We start from the raw sequence: 19418 nt of genomic DNA on the forward strand, positions 1-19418 counted from the left end.
AAAATTGAAGGGCTTTGAAAGAGTAGGCAGGAAAGACTTGTTCCCCTGAGCTGAGGTCAATCACCAACAGACATAGAATTAAGGTGAATGGTAGAAGGATTAAGAGGGATGTGCAGAAAAGCTTTTTCATCCAGGAGTGTCAGAAATTCGCTGCCTAGGTTGGTGATTGAGGCTGAAATGCTCAACTCAATTAAATGGTACCTGAGGGCAGCACGGTGGCCTAGTGGTTAGCACAACCGCCTCACGGCGCTGAGGTCCCAGGTTCGATCCCGGCTCTGGGTCACTGTCCGTGTGGAGTTTGCACATTCTCCTCGTGTCTGCGTGGGTTTTGCCCCCACAACCCAAAAATGTGCAGAGTAGGTGGATTGGCCACGCTAAATTGCCCCTTAATAGAAAAAAATTGGGTAATCTAAATTTTTTAAAAAAAATGGTACCTGGATCTGCAAGGCTATGTATGGACAGGCGCTAAAAGTGGAATTAAAATGAGCGACTACTTTATTTTTTCACTTCGACTGGCACAGACACGACGGGCTGAATGGCCTCTTTCTGCACCGTACCTTTTCTCTAGTTATTTAGACCATTATATTGGAATACAGTATACCTGACTAAGAAGTATTTAATGCTTGAGCATACAGTTTGGGTCAGCATGAGCAAAATAGTTATTTTAAAAAGAAAATTGCTACTTGATTTTTCATTAGTTCGCGAGAAGGAATCAAGAAAAAATTTATTTTCCATAACATGAGTAAATTGTGTTGGGGGTTCAGTGTGTCTAGTCATACCAGAAATGTTCCAATCCTTGGTCAGACCCCAGGAGGTGGGAGAAGACCTGGTTAGGGACCAAAAACATTCTTAAGGTAGATGAAGATTGAGATTCAAGGCGTCTGTTTTGGAATAAAGAAGTTGTTGCTGTCAAAGACAAGTCAAAACTTATCACATTCCCTCATCTCTCCTGTTTCAGCTAAGCAAAGCTGTGATGGCCATTTGCTGACTACTTCCTCACTGCAATACTTCGACCAATCGGGGTCAATCTGTCTGGTTTAAATATCAAGCAATGCTTTGCAGTTAAATTTCAGTCACCTGGTGCATTCTCCATGGCAACACCTTTACCAATCAGAGTCTACTTGCCAACCATAGCATGATGGAATTCTTCATTAGGGTGGAAAGTAAAGTTGCCCAATCCGAAACCAGGGTCCAAAATCTAAACAACGGAAACTGTGGAGATACGAGGGCTGAGTTGTCCATGATAGTTTGGGGAACTGTGTTAACAGACATGGCGGTGGACAGGCAATGGCTAATATTTAAGGAATGAATGCATGCATTGCAACAGTTATGCATTCCTTTCTGGTGCAGAAACATGGCTGATCTCCCCTCGGCCTCAATTCCACTTTCCTGCCCATTCTTCATAACCCCTCAACCCATTACTAATAAAAAATTTGTCTATCTCAAATGTACTCTGTGCCACAGCAGCCACTGCACTCTGGGGTAGTGAATTCCACAGATTCATGATCCCTTGAGAGAGCTAATTTCTACTCATCTCTGTTTTAATTTTGCTACCCCTTGCCCTAAAACTATGACCCTTCATTCTAGATTGCCCCAAGGTGAAGCATCCGTTCTATGCCTACTTTTACCATACCGTTTAGCATCCTGTATACCTCAATTAGGTCTCCTCTCATTCTTCTATACCCTAGAGTATAAGCCTAAACTGCTCCATCTCTTCATGAGAGAAACTCTCTGGAATCAATCAAATTAATCTCCTCTGGAACTGTCTCTAATGCAACTACATCCCTCAAATACTAAGTAAAGTCACCATAGTCCCAGTGACCATAGGCTGCTTTCCCCTTTTGAGGGAGAGAGCTGACTGGTGCTGATTTAACCTGAGGATCATCACACCTCAGACGAGGGGCCAGGCTGAGAAGGAAGGACTTTCATGAATAACCTCAGCCGGTGCAGAATTTGGAACCCGTGCTGCTGGCATCGCTCTGCATCACAATACGGGTTTCCTCCCACAAGTGCTGAAAGACGTGCTTGTTAGGTGAATTGGACATTCTCCTCCGTGTACCCGAACAGGTGCCGGATGTGGCGACTAGGGATTTTCACAGTAATTTCATTACAGTGTTAATGTAAGCCTACTTGTAACAAAGATTTGAACCTGGGTCCCCAGAGCATTACTCTGCGTCTCTGGATTACTAGCCCAGTGACAATATTGCAAGCCCTGTGACAATACCACTATGCCACCCCATATCCTGAATAGTTGCAGCAACACTTTCTTACTTTTATACTCTATTCCTTTAGCTCTCAAGGCCAAAATTCCATTTGCCTGCATTATTACCTGCTATACCTGCATACTAGTTTTGTGTGACTCATACAAAAGGACACCCAGATCGCTCTGCACCAAAGCACTCTGACGTTTCCCTCAATTTAAATAATAAATTGCCGTACATTTTTACGACCAAAGTGGCTAACCTTGCACTTACCCACAATAAACTCCATCTGGCAAATTTTGGCCCACTCACCTAACCTATCTACTTGCATTTGTAAATTTCTTATTTCCTCAAACCCAGCAGAGGTGGCGACACAGTGGTATACAGTTGGGAAGGCTTTGCCCTGGGAGTCACCCTGGGAGTTCTCAACATCAACTCTGGACCTCATGAAGTCTCATGGCTTCAGGCTAAGAAGGAAAGGAAAGGAAACATCCTGCTGATTACCTTGTACCTGACACCATCAGCTGATGAATCAGTAATCCTCCATGTTGAACACCACTTGGAGGAAGCACAAGGTGGCAAGAACGCAGAATATTCTCTGGGTGGGGGGCTTCAATGTCCATCACGAGTGGCTTAGCAAGTACCACTACAGGCCAAGTTGGCCGGGTCCTAAAGGACATAGCTGCTAGACTGGTACTGTAGCTAGTGGTGAAGGAACCAACAAGAGGGGAAAAACATACTTGACATCATCCTCACCAACCTGCTTGCTGCAAATGCATCTGTCCATGACAGTATTGGTAGAAGTGACCACAGCACAGTCCTCGTGGAGACAAAGTCCCGTCTTCACATTGAGGATACCCTCCAGTGTGATGTGTGGCACTGCCACCATGCTAAATGGGACAGACTTTAAACAGATCAAGCAACTCAAAACTGGGCATCCATGAAGCGCGATTGACCATCAGCAGCATAACTGATTCTAACAGTTTCCCAACAACAGATGTTGAACTAACTGGTCTGTAATTTCCTACATTCTGCCTCCCTCCCTTTTAGAATAAGGACATTTCATTAGCATTTCTTCCAATCCACTGGAATCTTTCCCCTTTCCAGGGAATTTTGGAATATTATAATTACTGGTGCACTGTCAAGTAAAATTTCACATCAAAACCCTTAAGAAAATGTTAAGACAAAAATTTCCACCAGCCCTAGCCCCACACCTAAGGGACATGTTCGCAGACTCGCTGGCAAGGGGCATTTTGCCTCCTACATTAGCACAGGCTACAATCTACCCAAAAAGATGAAGACCTGATGGAATGCAGATTATATAGACCCATTTCTCTGCTGAATGTAGATTCGAAAATACTTGCAAAAGTCTTGGCCAAAAGGCTGGAAAGCTGCGTACCAGAGGTGGTCACAGAGGACAAAATGGGCTTTGTCAAGGGTAGGCAACTCATTGCGAACATCAGGCAGCTGCTGAATGTAATAATGACCCCCCCGCCCCGCGCCGGGGAGAGAACACTAAAGGTGATTGTCTCCCTGGATGCAGAAAAGGCCTTCAACGGAGTCGAATGGAGGCACCTCCTTGAGGTACTGGAATGTTTTGGACTAGGAGCAGGATTCACCGCCTTGATGAGACTCATAATTGAACTCTCCCAAAGCGAGCGCTCGAACCAACACCACCAGCTCTGAATACTTCCAGCTGCAAAGAGGCACAAGGCAAGGATGCTCTTGTCCCCGCTCCTGTTCACGCTAGCAATTAAACCCTGGCGATAGCCCTGCAGGGCACAAAAATCTGGAAGGGCATCCAGAGAGTACGGAGTCTCATACTCTATGCAGATGACCTGTACGTCTCCTGAAGGAGTTTGAAACCTTCTTGGGTTACACAAACAACCTGAGAAAACGTGAGGCACTCCCAGTGAACCCAAATGGGGGGGGGGGGACAGAGCTGGAGGGGCTCCTGTTTAAAACAGCCCAAAATAGATTCTGATACCTGGGGATCCAAATAGCCAGAAACTGGACACAGATCCACAAGTGGAACCTGACCAGCCTGGTGGTGGAAGTTAAAAAGGACCAACAGAGGTGTGGCACACTCTCTCTCTCTCTCTCTCTCTCTCCCTGGTGGGGAGAGTGCAGATGATGAAACTGAACGTGCTGCTGAGGTTCCTCTTCCTGTTCAGATCTACACCAATCTTCATCCCCAAAGCCGCCTTCCAAAGCGTCGACAGCTTAATTATGGTATTTGTGTGGCGGGATAAGAATCAGAGTTCCCAAACCAACACTGCAAAGGAGGAAAATCAAAGGCAGCCTGGCATTACCAAACTAGGATGTCACCCATGACACCCATCTGCGGCAACCATGCTAGACATTACCTTTAGGAAATGGAGAAGGGATGGGGCACATTGACAGTCAAGGACTTTTACGTAGGGCACAGACTGGCGACACTGGACGAACTGATGGAGGAATGGAGACTGCTGACAAAACAGGAAACGAGACACCTGCAAATAAAGCACTTACTCTGCAAAGAGGCAGTAGGGTACCCCGGGGCCTCGGAGATTACACTATTAAAGCACCTGATAAATACGGATAGTAAAGAAGGGGGACTCTATGGGGAAAATGCATGGACAGCTACTGGACAGAGCCTGAACGCCACTGGACGAGACCAGATGGAAGTGGGAGGACGAACTGGGGATAGAAGTGGGGTGGGGACTCTGGAGCGAAGCACTGAGCAGGGCAAACTCCACCTCCTCCTGCGCATGGCTCAGCCTCATGCAGTTCAAAGTAATGCACGGAGCACACCTGGGATTGAGAGGAAGTTTGTCGAGCAGGAATGTTCTCATTTGGATTATTGTCCTGTATAGTGTATCAGAAATGTAATTGATGCTTGTTTCATGTGTCATTTAATGAGGAAATTAATAGGCCACAGCATATTCATAGAATCATAGAATTTACAGTGCAGAAGGAGGCCATTTGGCCCATTGAGTCTGCACCGGCTTCTAGAAAGAGCACCCTACTTAAGCTCATGCCTCCACCCCATCCCTGTAACCCACTAAACCCAACTCACCTTTTTGGACACCAAGGGCAATTTATTATGGCCAATCCACCTAACCTGCACATCTTTGGATTGTGGAAGGAAACCGGAGCACCCGGAGGAAACCCATGCAGACACGGAGAACGTGCAGACACGGGGAGAACGTGCAGACTCCGCACAGACAGTGACCCAACCTGGGACCCTGGCATTGTGAAGCGACATTGCTAACCACTGTGCTACCGTGCTGCCCAAACAAGATTCATCTTGTTCAAAGATGGACCAGTATTCATTGTTTTCCATACGTTGTGAGAATCGAACCAATGTTTCTGTCTCTGATTGACAGGATACTATGATTCTGTGATATGAGATGTTAAAAACACATTCTGTAATTATCACTGTTGTTTTTCTGAGGCTGAGCTTCATCACTTGAGGCTGTCAGTCTGCAATTAAAGCTGTTCATCATAAAAATTACCCATAGCGTATAGGTTTCTCTGGGAATTAAGAAACCAATTTGGCAGCTAGCACGTTTAAGGCCTGGGGAGAGACCTATAGTGGCCAAAAAAAAACACGGTGGACAGCACCCTGCAGGATGTCATCATTTGGCATTTGTCTTTTATTAACACACAGGGTCAGGTGATAGTATTAATTGCATTTATGTTGTACATTTTAGGTTAGATACTGCAAAGATTGCCAGGTACAAATACGATTGGTTGCACTGTTAAACAGAGAACCATATCGTCTGCCATTATAGTTTCAACCCAGAAGCTGAACCACTGCCCTTGTACAAAGTAACTTTTGCTGTCATTATACAGTCCTGTGGTATTGAGGGTAAATCAAAACGTTTGGTGCCAAACGTCCAAGATCAGTAAATGTTAAGTCAGTTGTGGCAATGTTCTCATTTGTTGCAGTTTATAACCGCATTATCAAAAATGATTGTTGATAGAAAATGTAGCATTCTGTCTTTGTGCATATCAATGTGTGCTTGTAAAGTGCTGCTCCAGATGTACACTTCCTACATTCTAATTGCCATCTGTCCCTGTGGTGAAGAAAGTAGAATTAACGTTTCTTATCGATTACCTTTTGTTATGATGAATTGACTAAGTTTACTTTCCGAGTGAACATCTGGCCTATTTGCCATGGGAGCGGGTTAGTCTCATTAATCCTCCAGTCCAGAATTTCAACTCTTTGCATTAGAAATCCTGGCAATGCTAATTTGGCAGTACCTAGATACATTCTAGTGACTAAATGTGGAGGGCTATTCTTTTTTTTAATAAATAATTTTTATTGAAATTTTTTATAGAAAATATAACAAACAATGAAAAGCAACAATAAAACACCACAGTAACTGTAACACCCCCAAGACCGTATCAACGCATGTATCTCACCCCCCCCCCACCCCCCCAAACCCAGTAAACAACAAGAGAACTTAAAAATAAATTAAAATTAAATAAACATAGTCAATGCCCCCCCCCCCCCCCCCCCCCCCCCCCCGGGGTTGCTGCTGCTGCTGACCCAGTACCCTATTGCTGAGCCAGAAAGTCAAGGAAAGGTTGCCACCGCCTAAAGAACCCTTGTACTGATCCTCTAAGGGCGAATTGGACCTTCTCTAGCTTAATAAAACCCGCCATGTGATTGATCCAGGTCTCCACGCTTGGGGGTCTCGCATCCTTCCACTGTAGCAAGATCCTCCGCCGGGCTACTAGGGACGCAAAGGCCAAAACACCGGCCTCCCTCGCCTCCTGCATTCCCGGCTCCACCGCAACCCCAAAAATCGCGAGTCCCCAGCCTGGCTTGACCCTGGATCCTACCACCCTTGACACCGTCCTCGCCACCCCTTCCAGAACTTCTCCAGTGCCGGGCATGCCCAGAACATATGGGCATGGTTCGCTGGACTCCCCGAACACCTGACACACCTGTCTTCGCCCCCAAAGAACCTACTCATCCTAGACCCGGACATGTGGGCCCGGTGCAGCACCTTGAATTGGATGAGGCTAAGCCGCGCACATGAGGAGGAAGAGTTAACCCTCTCCAGGGCATCAGCCCGTGTCCCATCTTCGATCTGTTCCCCCAGTTCCCCCTCCCACTTAGCCTTTAGCTCCTCTACTGACGCCTCCTCCACCTCCTGCATTACCTTGTAGATATCGGATATCTTCCCATCCCCGACCCAGACCCCCGAAAGCACCCTGTCACTCACCCCCCTCGCGGGAAGCAAAAGGAATCCCTCCACCTGCCGCCTAGCAAACGCCTTTACCTGCAGATACCTGAACATGTTCCCCGAGGGGAGCCCAAATTTCTCCTCCAATTCCCCCCAGGCTCGCTAACCTCCCATCAATGAACAGGTCCCTCAGCTGTCTGATGCCCGCTCTGTACCAACCCTGGAACCCCCATCAATGTTCCCCGGGACAAACCGATGGTTCCCCCTTAACGGAGCCTCCATCGAGCCCCCCACTTCCCCCCCCCCCCATGTCGCCTCCACTGCCCCAAATCTTGAGGGTAGCCGCCACCACAGGACTCGTGGTATACCTCGTAGGAGGGAGCGGCCAAGGCGCCGTTACTAGGGCCCCCAGGCTTGTGCCTCCACAGGACGCCATCTCCAACCGTTTCCATGCTGCCCCCTCCCCCTCCATCACCCACTTGCGCACCACCGACACATTGGCCGCCCAATAATACCCCGAGAGATTGGGTAACGCCAGCCCCCCACCATCTCTACCCCGCTCCAAGTAGACCCTCTTCACCCTCGGGGTCCCATGCGCCCAAACAAAGCTCATAATGCTGCTAGTCGCCCTCCTAAAAAAGGCCCTAGGGATAAAGATGGGCAAACACTGAAAAAGGAACAAGAACCTCGGGAGAACCGTCATTTTGACGGACTGCACTCTACCCGCCAGCGATAGTGACACCATGTCCCACCTTTTGATTTCCTCCTCCATCTGCTCCACAAGCCTGGTAAAATTAAGCTTATGGAGAGTCCCCCAACTCCTGGCCACCTGCACCCCCAGGTATCTGAAACTCTTCACTGCCCGCTTAAACGGGAGCCTCCCAATTCCCCCCTCCTGATCACCCGGGTGCACTACAAATACCTCGCTCTTGCCCAGATTCAACTTATAGCCCAAGAAGCTCCCAAACTCAGCCAACAGCTCCATCACTCCCGGCATTCCCCCTCTGGGTCCGCCACATACAATAGCAGGTCGACCGCATACAGCGCTACCCTATGTTCCTCCCCACCCCGCACCAGGCCCCTCCACCTCCCCGACTCCCTCAGCGCCAAAGCCAGAGGTTCTATCGCCAGTGCAAAAAGCAAGGGGGACAGGGGGCACCCCTGCCTGGTCCCACGGTAGAGCCTGAAGTACTCTGATCTCCTTCCATTGGTAACTACACTCGCCATCGGGGCCTCGTAGAGCAACCTCACCCATTTGATGAACCCCTCCCCGAATCCAAATTCTCCAGCACCTCCCACAGGTACCCCCACTCAACTCTATCAGACGCCTTCTCTGCATCCAGCGCCACCACTATCTCCGCTTCCCCCTCCACCGCCGGCATCATAATAACATTTAACAATCTCCGCACATTCGTGTTAAGCTGTCTTCCCTTGACAAATCCTGTCTGATCCTCGTGCGTCACCCCTGGCACACAGTCCTCTATCCTGGTGGCCAGGATCTTCGCCAGCAACTTAGCATCCACATTGAGGAGCGAGATTGGCCTGTATGATCCACACTGCAAGGGGTCCTTATCCCGCTTCAGGATCAGAGAGATCAGCGCCCGTGACATCGTCGGGGGCAAAGCCCCCCCTCCCATGCCTCATTGAAGGCTCGCACCAACAGGGGGCCCACCAGATCCGCATACTTTTTATAAAATTCCACCGGGAAGCCATCCGGCCCCGGCGCATTACCTGACTGCATTTGACCAATCCCCCTGACTAGCTCCTCGAACTCTATCAGCGCCCCCAGCCCCTCCACCAGCTCCTCCTGCACCTTTGGGAAGCGTAGCCTGTTCATGAAGGCCTCCCCCCCCCCCCCCCCCCCCCCAAACCGGTGGCTCCGACCGGTACAGTAAAAGTCCCTAAAGACCCCGTTCACCTCTGTCCCCTTCTGCACCACATTCCCACTCTTCTCCGTCACTCCACCAATATCCCTAGCCGCATCCCGCCTGCGGAGCTGATGCGCCAACATCCTGCTCGCCTTCTCCCCATACTCATATACCGCGCCTTGCACTCTCCTCCACTGTGTCTCCGCCTTTCTGGTGGTCAGCAAGTCGAACTTGGCCTGCAAAATACGCCGTTCCCCCAGCAACCCCTCCTCCGGGGCCTCCGCGTACCTCCTATCCACATCCAGGAGCTCCCCCACCAGTCTCTCCCTCTCCCTCCGGGCCCGGATGGAAATCAGCTCCCCCCGGATCACTGCTTTCAGAGCCTCCCAGACCATCCCCACCCGGACCTCCCCCGTGTCGTTGGTCTCAAGATACCCCTCAATACTTCCCAGACCCTCCTACACACCACCTCATCAGCTAGCATCCCCACATCCAGACGCCACAGCGGGCGCTGGTCCCGCGCCTCCCCCATCTCCAGATCGACCCAGTGCGGAGCATGGTCTGAAATTGCTATGGCCGAATACTCGGCATCCTGCACCTTCGGGATCAATCCCCTGCTCAGGACGAAAAAATCTATTCAGGAGTAAACCCTATGCACATGGGAGAAAAGCGAATACTCCCGCGCCTTCAGCCTCCCAAACCTCCAGGGATCCACCCCTCCCATCTGGTCCATAAACCCCCTTAGCACCTTGGCGGCCGCCGCCGGCCTCCTACCCGTCCTTGATCTGGACCGGTCCAGTGGGGGATCTAGCACTGTGTTAAAGTCTCCCCCCATGATCAGGCCCCCTGCCTCCAGGTCCGGAATGCGGCCCAACATGCGCCTCATAAAGCCAGCATCATCCCAATTTGGGGCATACACATTTAACAGCACCACCTTCTCTCCCTGCAGCCTACCATAATATATCACCATAATATATCTGCCCTCCTTGTCTGCCACCACCTCAGACGCCTCGAACGCCACCCTCTACCCCACCAGAATCCCCCCCCCCCCCCCGGTTCTTCGCGTCTAATCCTGAGTGGAAAACCTGCCCCACCCACCCCTTCCTCAGACAAACCTGGTTCGCCACCTTCAAGTTGGTCTCCTGGAGCATAGCCACGTCTGCCTTCAGCCCCTTCAAATGAGAAAATACCCGAGCCCGCTTAACTGGCCCATTCAGTCCCCTCACGTTCCAGGTGATCAGCTGGATCAGAGGGCACCCCGCCCCCCTCCCCCGCCGACTAGCCATAGCTCATCGACTGCTCGCCCCAGGCCAACGCACCCCGCCCGACCCGTTCCCCATGACGATACCGCCTCCCCTCTACCCCCCCGGCCCACACAAGCTCTCTCCTGGCCCTTCCAGCAGCAACCCGGTATTCCCCCCCCCCAAAAGACTAGGACCCCCTCCTAGCCGCAACGCACCCTCCATGGTACTTCTGTGAGTCTGCTGACCCCGGCAACTCCCGCCAAAACCCGACCCCTCCCGACATGGGGTCATCCCCCCTCCTGCCACACCTCCTTGGCACTGCTTCAGCGCGGGGAAAAAACCAGTAGAGGCCACGCCCCCACCGCCAGCTCCGCCCCTCCTGCCCTGCAGTGCGGGAAACCAGAGGAAAGCCCGCGCTTTCACACTGCCCCACCTCACCCTTCTGACGCAGCTCCCAAATTCCAGCTCCACCCCATCCCCCAGCCCCCTACAGAAGAAAAAAAAACAAATACCCAACATTCCCCACATGCCACAAAACCATACTCAACAGACCCACCCAGAAACCGAGCAAAAACCAGCATAGAAAACAAATGTCAAAATTGTAAAAACAGCAACGACCGTAGTACACCAGACCCTGCAGCCCCCAGACCCTAGTTCGAGTCCAGCTTCTCCGCCTGTACAAAGGCCCACGCCTCCTCTGGGGACTCTAAGTAGTGGTGCCGGTCCTTGTATGTCACCCACAGACGCGCAGGCTGCAGCATTCCAAATTTGACCTGCTTGGCATGCAGCACCGCCTTCGTCCGGTTAAACCCAGCCCGTTGCTTAGCCACCTCCGCACTCCAGTCCTGGTAGATTCGCACTACCGAATTCTCCCACTTGCTGCTCCTCTCTTTCTTGACCCAGCGCAGCATGCACTCCTGGTCACTGAATCGATGGAACCGCACCAGCACCGCCCACGGGGGTTCATTCGTTTTGGGCCTCCTGAGCAGCACTCTGTGGGCTCCCTCAAGCTCCAGGGGCAAATGGAAGGACCCCGCTCCCATCAACGAGTTCAGCATCGTGGCCACATAGGACGGAAGATCCGACCCTCCAGCCCCTCCGCTAGGCCCAGGATCCTCAAATTCTTTCGCCTCATGCGAAAATCCAGCTCCTCCAAGCGGTCTTGCCACTTTTTGTGAAGTGCCTCATGCAACTCCACCTTCCCCACGAGGACCACGGCCTCCTCCTCCCGCTCACTGCCGCTGCAACTCCTGAATGGCCGCTGTTGCACGTTTTACTATGGGCGTAAAACGCGTTTATTGGAGTGTATTAACACGCCTCCGAGTTCGACGTGTGCTTAACACTACTAGGCTCTGTTCTATGTAATTATTTAGCTCTGGAGTCGCCAGTTGCCGTATAGGCAACGTCACAAGTATTCCAAGGTCAAGTTCAAAGTAATAAAGACGATACACCGATTAGTAAAGTTCAAACGATCAATATTTATTATGCAGTTATAATAAATACTCATGCACACTAAGAGACTAAGCTATAACTAAACTTAAGCAAACAGAATACTTATCTAACAGGAACAGGCAAGGTCAGAGAACGAGGCCTTCGTCCTGGTTTTGTCTGCAGCCTTCAGCAAGCGTTCTGGTACTTGGGAGTCTAGTGGGCTTGGATCGCGTAGCGAGCGTTGAACTTACGGTTTCGGCGGCTGGTGCTCAACGGCTGGAGTCAGGATGCGAGATGTCAGTCAGAGCCGGAGCACGGGTTTAACAGACCGGACAACACGAGGTCCCTATCTTTATAGGGGTTCCATTGTCCTTCCCTCTTCTCGGGCGGGCTCTACCTATTGGATCAATTTCTTATCGATACTGGATTAATTCCCCAATGCGAGGGGGTCTCCGTGATGGAGGGGGCGTTTCTTATGTCCTTTTGTTTGGAGGTTTCTGGTGCCTCGATGTCTGGGTCTTGATTAGAATGTGTCCATTCAGAACCAAATGTATCTATTGTGTGGGTGTTCAAGTCTGATGGCCTCATTAGCATGCAAAGCGTTTTGCCATTTGCACCTAGCTAAGGTCTTTTCACCTGAGCCCAAACTGGTTTCTGCTGCTGCAGAATGCAAACTGCTCTTTGCAGACTGCTGTTCTGGCTAAACTGTCTGTTTCCCAGCAGTCTTCCATTTTAGTTTGGCTCAGTGTCCATTTTGCGTGGCCAGCATGGCTACATTCCCTCCTTGTGATCCTCACAATCATACTATTGTGAAGGATCACCTATGTACTTTGCCTTCCTTGTGTTCTGACCTCTTGCCAGTTCCTGTTCTACTCTGTTCTAAACTATGGGAAGAAGAGAAAAAAAAATTTTAACTAACATTTCTACTTGGCCCTATGTCAAAGGGACATGCATTACTACAACTGGGAACCTCTACCTATCACTATTAACCTTAACCTTAACTTAAACATTTAATCACTCTAAACCTTAACCATTCACACCACAACATCACACTTCCCAACTCGGCAGTCGAGTATGGAACAATATAATACATGGCTGAATTTTATTTACAGAGTGTTGTAATCAGTGAGGGGTTGAGGGGTTTGGTGGAATCCGAAGATGGGGGATTGCACTCTATAGATGGGTGAGGTGCTGGAACGAGAGGCTCTCCTCTTCCATTTCCTCAACCTGAGGGTCTGCACTAGGATGATGAGGATCGCGATCACCAACAGTGATTCGATTATGTAGGACATGGAGTACCACGTCATGAATTTAGTACACCAGGTCTGAACCTCGCTGATCAGAGCTGAGCACTGGGGGTTTGTTGTACTAACATTTACGGTGGGGGTTGTGGGGGAAACGTGTCTTGTTTCCACACATATACATATGACATTAAACAGTAATAAGTGGGCTTCCATCATCTTTGTTGTTCTTCTTCTTTCTCTTCCTTCTTCCTCCGGTATTGACAATCCTGGCTTCGACCTCTGTCTCGTCCTTTGAAACCTTTGGGATCAAGCACAGTATCTGTCAATACACAGTTTAAGACCTTTACTTGTTAGTGCATCTGTCTTTCAAATCCCAATTGACCCTTTAAAATGACTGGCTAAGTCACACCCTGTGACTCCCCTCATTTTTTTTCAAAAAGCGAATTTAAAGACCAGCATACACCTAACAATCCTTCCTTCTGCGAGCCGTCTCGCAGGCTTTGCTGATTTACCATCCGAATGTTCCCGGATGTAAATAGCATGTGGGATGGCGGCCGAAGGGCTACCTAACGTAAAATGAAAACAAACTTGGAAACAAACCTCCGAATGAGTTGCGTATGGGCCGCTACGGGTACGAGTTGGATGGAATCCCCGGGTAGGGCGTGCTGTGCCATACCCGAGCTTGGCTGACCAAGGGTTGGTTCTCAGACAGGGCGGGTCCTCAGTGCCGTTTGTCCACTGCCTGAGTAACCTGGAAAAAACGGGTACGAATGTGTTTACCATGACTTGCAGCCTCTATTTCGCCGAATAGAGGGGCACCTAAAAAACCAAGGGAGCCAAGATGCTCCAACTGAGGACATGAGCTGGTCTTCAGATATTTTAGACGATACGGTGAGCTGCTCACCAGGCTGTCACAAGTGTTACAACTTTGGAAAAGATCTCCAATCAAACCGAAGTTCTCAAAAGTATCTGCGGACAAGCTAACGTGTATGTGAGGTGGTCACAATCTTTTCAGCTGAAAAGAAGATGTCCATCCTCCAGCTGAACAATGTACATTCCTGAAAACAAACAAACATAAAACGAAGACAAACATACGTGCAGGTTCCATCAGAAAGGACATCGTTTCCCTCAAACGATTCCTATCTTACATCATCTGGACACCTCACTTTGATTCTGCCTCTGTGAACAGGGTCACAAAGGGGTTGCCGTGTCGGGAGTCAGACACCGTGTCGTCCTGCTCTCCCGGATCCCACACCCTTGTGTGGATCAGGCATGCTATTTTGGAATTGTGTGACCGGGGGTCACTCTCGTCATTGCGGACAAGTCTGTAGGAATTGTCCCTGTGCCATTGTGTAGCGTCGAGTGTGTTGTCGGGGTAGTCGGGGTCGGGTGGTGGTTCTGGATATTTGAGGTAGGTGACTTCCATGGGGTCACTGGAGTCGGGGTCGTAGTTGGTGCAGTGTGGGCTGTATGGCTGTGTGGTGTCGCTGTCTTCAGAGTCAGTGTCAGTCCTGCTGTCTCTGCTGTGGCAGCTTGTGGGCGTGTCGGGGCGTGGTCTGTAGTGGTCTGGGGGCGGAGTCGTGGGCGAGTCCGTGGATGAACTGGTCTGTGAGGGGGATGGTGGAAAAGTGTCTCTGGTGGGCGGGGTGAAGTGTTCTGCTGCATCCAGCAGGACATGGTGAGCATGGTTGGCCTGTGTTCCATATGCCTTTAACTGGTTTATATGGAACCACGCGGTCTTCCCATTAGGATACTTTATCCTGTAAACGGAGGGGCTAATTTTGTCCGAAATTGAGTAGGGACCGGAATATTTTGGAGCCAAAAAACTGCTGGGGTTATAAACAGATAACATTACCTGTTGCCCAACCTGGAATTCTGTGGTGTGTACGGTCTTATTGAAACAGGCAGTCCGTTGCTGTCGGCGTTTCCCTAGCTGGACTGCGGCTGCGAGCTGTGCAGACCTCACAGTCTCAACTAGATCTTTAACTGCCTTTTCATGTGTGAGGGCCGTCACTTCGGGGCTTGTCATGTCCAGTCCTAAAAGGAATTCTGTACCTTTCATAGGGCGTCCGGTCATGAGTGTGTGTGGTGTGTATCCTGTCGATGTGGAGACAGTGTTCCTTATGAACATAAGTGCAAATGGGAGCACTGAATCCCATGTGGAATTATTCTCTTGGACCATTTTCCTGAGGGTAGTTTTTAGGGTCCGATTCATGCGCTCCACAATCCCGCTGGACTGTGGATGATACGCAATGTGGAAGTTCTGTTTGATTCCGAATATTGTCAGGACGTTCCTCATGACCCGTCCTGTAAAGTGAGATCCCTGGTCCGAATCGATACTTCGGGGTAAACCCCATCTCGTGAAGATGTGGTGGGTCAGGATCTTTGCAGCTGTCTTTGCTGTATTTGTTCGTGAGGGAAATGCCTCTACCCACTTGGTAAAGGTATCTATCACCACCAGAACGTATTTATAGCCATTCCTGCAAGGGGGCAATGGACCTATAAAGTCGATCTGGAGGTTTGTCCAAGGGCCGTTAACTGGGCGAGTATGCCGAAGTTGTGCCTTCTTAGAATACCTCTCCGGGTTATTCTGAGCACAAATCAGGCAATTCTCTATGTAGTGCGTTACATCATTCCTGAGATTAGGCCACCAACAGAGTTGCCTGAGGTGCCTCGTTGTTGCATCAATTCCCTGATGCCCGTGTCCGTCATGGAACAAGGCAATCATCTGATTCCTGTCCTGCTGTGGGACCACATAAAGTTGGTCCTTAATGATCACACCCTCATGTGTGGTCAGTGCGTGTTTAAAGTGCTCGTAAGCAGGCACAAAGTTTCCCTTGAAAACCTCCCTGAGGTCTCCGTCCTGTTTCTGTGCTGCCACGAGATCTTTAATATCAGTCTGTGAGACTTGGACTGCGCTCACAGGGGTGCTAGCTGGTGCGCTAGCTGGGGGGGTCCATAAGTGTCCTCTCCTGGAACCTGCCTTAGCCAATGCGTCGGCTTTTACATTCCCAGGGGGTGATGACCTATGGTGGCTGCGAACTTTTATAATGCCGAAGGTCCTGTCCTTCGCTTTCTCTAGGATGTGCTGGAGTAAGGGGGCTGATGGAAGGGGTTTTCCGTCTGCGGAGACAAAACCTCGTGTCCTCCACAGGGGCAGAAAATCTGTTAGGCTATTGCAGACATATAGGCTGTCTGAATATATGTCTGCTGGGCTGGGGAAAGAATCGGGGTGGTCCACTATGTACGCTATGGCTGCTAGCTCTGCTGCCTGCGCGCCTAAGTGACCTGGTAACTTAAGAGCTATCTCTTCGAGAGCGCGCCCCTGCGCGTCCTCTACATAGATGCCGCATCCTGTGATACGCTCACCATTTAAAACTGTGGAGGAACCGTCTACATAAATCCTCAAGGGTCCACACGTGTCTGTGGGCTGGGGGCTTTGTTTCGGGTTCCCTATCTTCCTGGGGGGGTGTTTTTGCTAAAAAGGGTCCTGTGTTATGCAGGGGAGCTACAATTTCACAGTCATGGGGCTGTCCGGGGTATTGGAGGTTGTCTGCTAAGTATGTGTGTGTGCGTGTCCGTTTCACTGTAATGTCCCGTCCTTGTAAAAGTAGGGTCCACCTAGCTGCCCTAATCTGGCTAACTGAACCGTCCTTCAGTCGACCGTCTAGTAGTAGCTGTGTGGGTGTATGTTCGGTCAGAATAGTAATGGGGTTGAGTCCGGTGATGTATGAGAAATACTGCACTGCCCAGAAGACAGCAAAGAGGTGCCTCTCACAGGCCGAAAATCCTTGTTCTACTGGGTCTAACAGTCGGGAGGCATAAGCCACTGGTCTTAGCTGCTCGTGCCGTTCCTGAAGCAACACGGCCGAGAGGGTCAGATCTGTGCTAGCTACCTCGATTGCGTACGGTGAAAGTTGGTCGGGGACTAGCAGCGCGGGTGCTGCACTAAGGGCTCGTTTTAACTCTTCCACAGCGCCTGTATGCTGCGGAAGCCATTCCCAGGGGGCTCCTTTCTTAAGGAGGTCTGAAAGTGGGGCGGCTTTTGTCGCGAATCCGTCGATGTGGTTCCGACAATAGCCAACCAGTCCTAAAAACGACCGGAGGGCTGATACATTTTGGGGAAGGGGCAATTTGACAATCGAATCTATTCTTTTGAATTCGATCTCGCGTTTGCCGTGCGTGATGACTGATCCCAAATACATCACTTTACTTTCCAATATTTGGGCCTTTTTCGGGTTAACTTTACAGCCAATTTCAGTTAAGAGTTCCAGGAGTTCGGCCAGAAGCGAAATGTGTTCTGCCTTTGTGTCTGTCTGCAGTAGTAGGTCGTCTACATACTGTACCAGACATTCGGGTCGGGAAAATTTTTCTAATCCACTTGCCAGCTGTCGGTGGAAAATGGAGGGTGAATTGTGGAATCCTTGTGGGAGGCATGTCCACGTGTACTGCTGCGTTTTAAAAGTGAATGCGAATTTGTATTGGCACGCTTTTGCCAATGGTATTGACCAGAATCCATTACTGATGTCCAATACCGTGAAGTACTTGGCGTTGAGACCCTGCTTGAGCATGGTCTCGGGACTAGTAGCTACCGTTGGGGCTACTGCGGGGGTTACTTTGTTGAGTTCCCGATAATCGATGGTCAGACGCCATGATCCATCGGGCTTCCTCACTGGCCAAATAGGGGCATTGTTGGTGGAGGCTACCGTTCTCAGTACACCTTGGTCCAACAAGCTGCCTATAACCTTTTCTATTTCCACCTCCGCTTCAAGGGGAAATCTATACTGCTTTTGCGGTCGGGGGTCCTGTCCGGTAACGTGAACTGGTCCAGTCATTCTGCCACAGTCATGACGGTGACTTGCAAATGCTGTCCTGTGTTTGTTTAGTAGGGCCTTAATTTGTCGGTCGGTGTGGAGCGTAGTCAGGTCGAATGAGTACTCTCCCACTGCGCTAATCCGATTAGCGTAGTCTCCTACTGTGAGGGTGGCTGGGGTTCTGTCTGATCTAGCCATTCGCCAGACACACTGGTTCACTGGGTCGAACGACAAGCTGTGAGCGTTCATAAAATCTATCCCCAGGATGTGCTCTGCTGTCCGGGGAAGATTTACTAAAACTACGGGGTGCCTTGTGCTAATGTTCCCTAGCTGAATTGCTATGGGTGCTGTAATGTGTCCCTGCTGCGAGTGTCCGGTGAACCCGCTAAGTGTGATGGTGGAGGTGGTCGGCCACGTGTCTGCGTGTGCCGTGGTTGTGGAGTTAATGGTGGTGCGGGATCCTCCTGTGTCCCACAGTAACTCTATGGGCTTCCCTTTGACTTTTGCCGTGACTACGGGCCTCCCTGATGAGTCCCATAGTGTGTCACAGACCCAAGTGGGGGAGCCCGAACACCGTCAGTTCGTCTCGTCCACATTGGTGGGTCCTGACTGTACTGTTACATTGTGGATGGGTTTTGCTTTGTTGCGGTTCAGAGTGCCTGTCTGCTGGCCTCTCTGAGATCGCTGGGGTGCATTACACTCTTTTGCCCAATGCCCTAACTGTCCACAGTTATAGCATTCCTGTCCTTTCTGTTGAGGGCTGCTCTTGCGTTCATTTACCCATGCGGGCTTCTGGTGCTCTCTGACTGCTTGGATATCTGCAGCAGCCTGAGCCTCTTCTGGGGATCTAACTTTTCCTTTTGCCTGAAGCGATTGCTCCCAAGCGCGGGACAATCTTTTCAGGACCCATTTTTCGTTATGGGCCTCTTCTGAGGGGTCGTAACTATTGCAAGCGCTCTGTCCTGCTTCTGTTGCGTGTGAGATAATTGTGCGCGTCCACTTAACCATGTTTTCGCGGGTTAAATGCGCTCTATCTAGCTGTCCGAAAACTGCGCTGAAATGAATCCACAGCCTTCCTGCGAATGCTGTGGGGTGTTCGGATCTCTTCTGCCTGCACTTATTCAATCCTTCTACGGGGTCACCTCTATTGTACCCGATGGCATCTAAAATGGCAGTGTGCATCTCCTCTAGGCTGCCTCCTGCCACGTTCTGTGGGTCGGGGAGGGCTGCCACTACACTCTGGTCTAAGCTCAGCACGGTGAGCTTAACCTGCTCTCTCTCATCCAGGCCGTACATGGTAGCCTGCTGTTTTACTTTTGCGAAAAACTGGTGGGGGTCTGCGGTGGGGAGGAACGGAGTGATCTTTTCACAAGCGTCCCTTAGCTGGGTTACTGTTAAAGGGGTGGTGTAAGTTATGTCTGGGGCGCCTTCTGATT

At 50.4% G+C, this 19418-nt stretch overlaps 1 protein-coding gene across 3 annotated transcripts in view; it reads left to right on the top strand.

The window, feature by feature from the left end:
• The window catches only part of uvrag (UV radiation resistance associated gene), a 368181-nt gene that overhangs the window by 75567 nt on the left and 273196 nt on the right, over positions 1-19418 (top strand). The window lies entirely within an intron of this gene.

This window comes from Scyliorhinus canicula, chromosome 14 (genome assembly GCF_902713615.1).
Source record: "Scyliorhinus canicula chromosome 14, sScyCan1.1, whole genome shotgun sequence".
Lineage (NCBI taxonomy): Eukaryota > Metazoa > Chordata > Chondrichthyes > Carcharhiniformes > Scyliorhinidae > Scyliorhinus > Scyliorhinus canicula.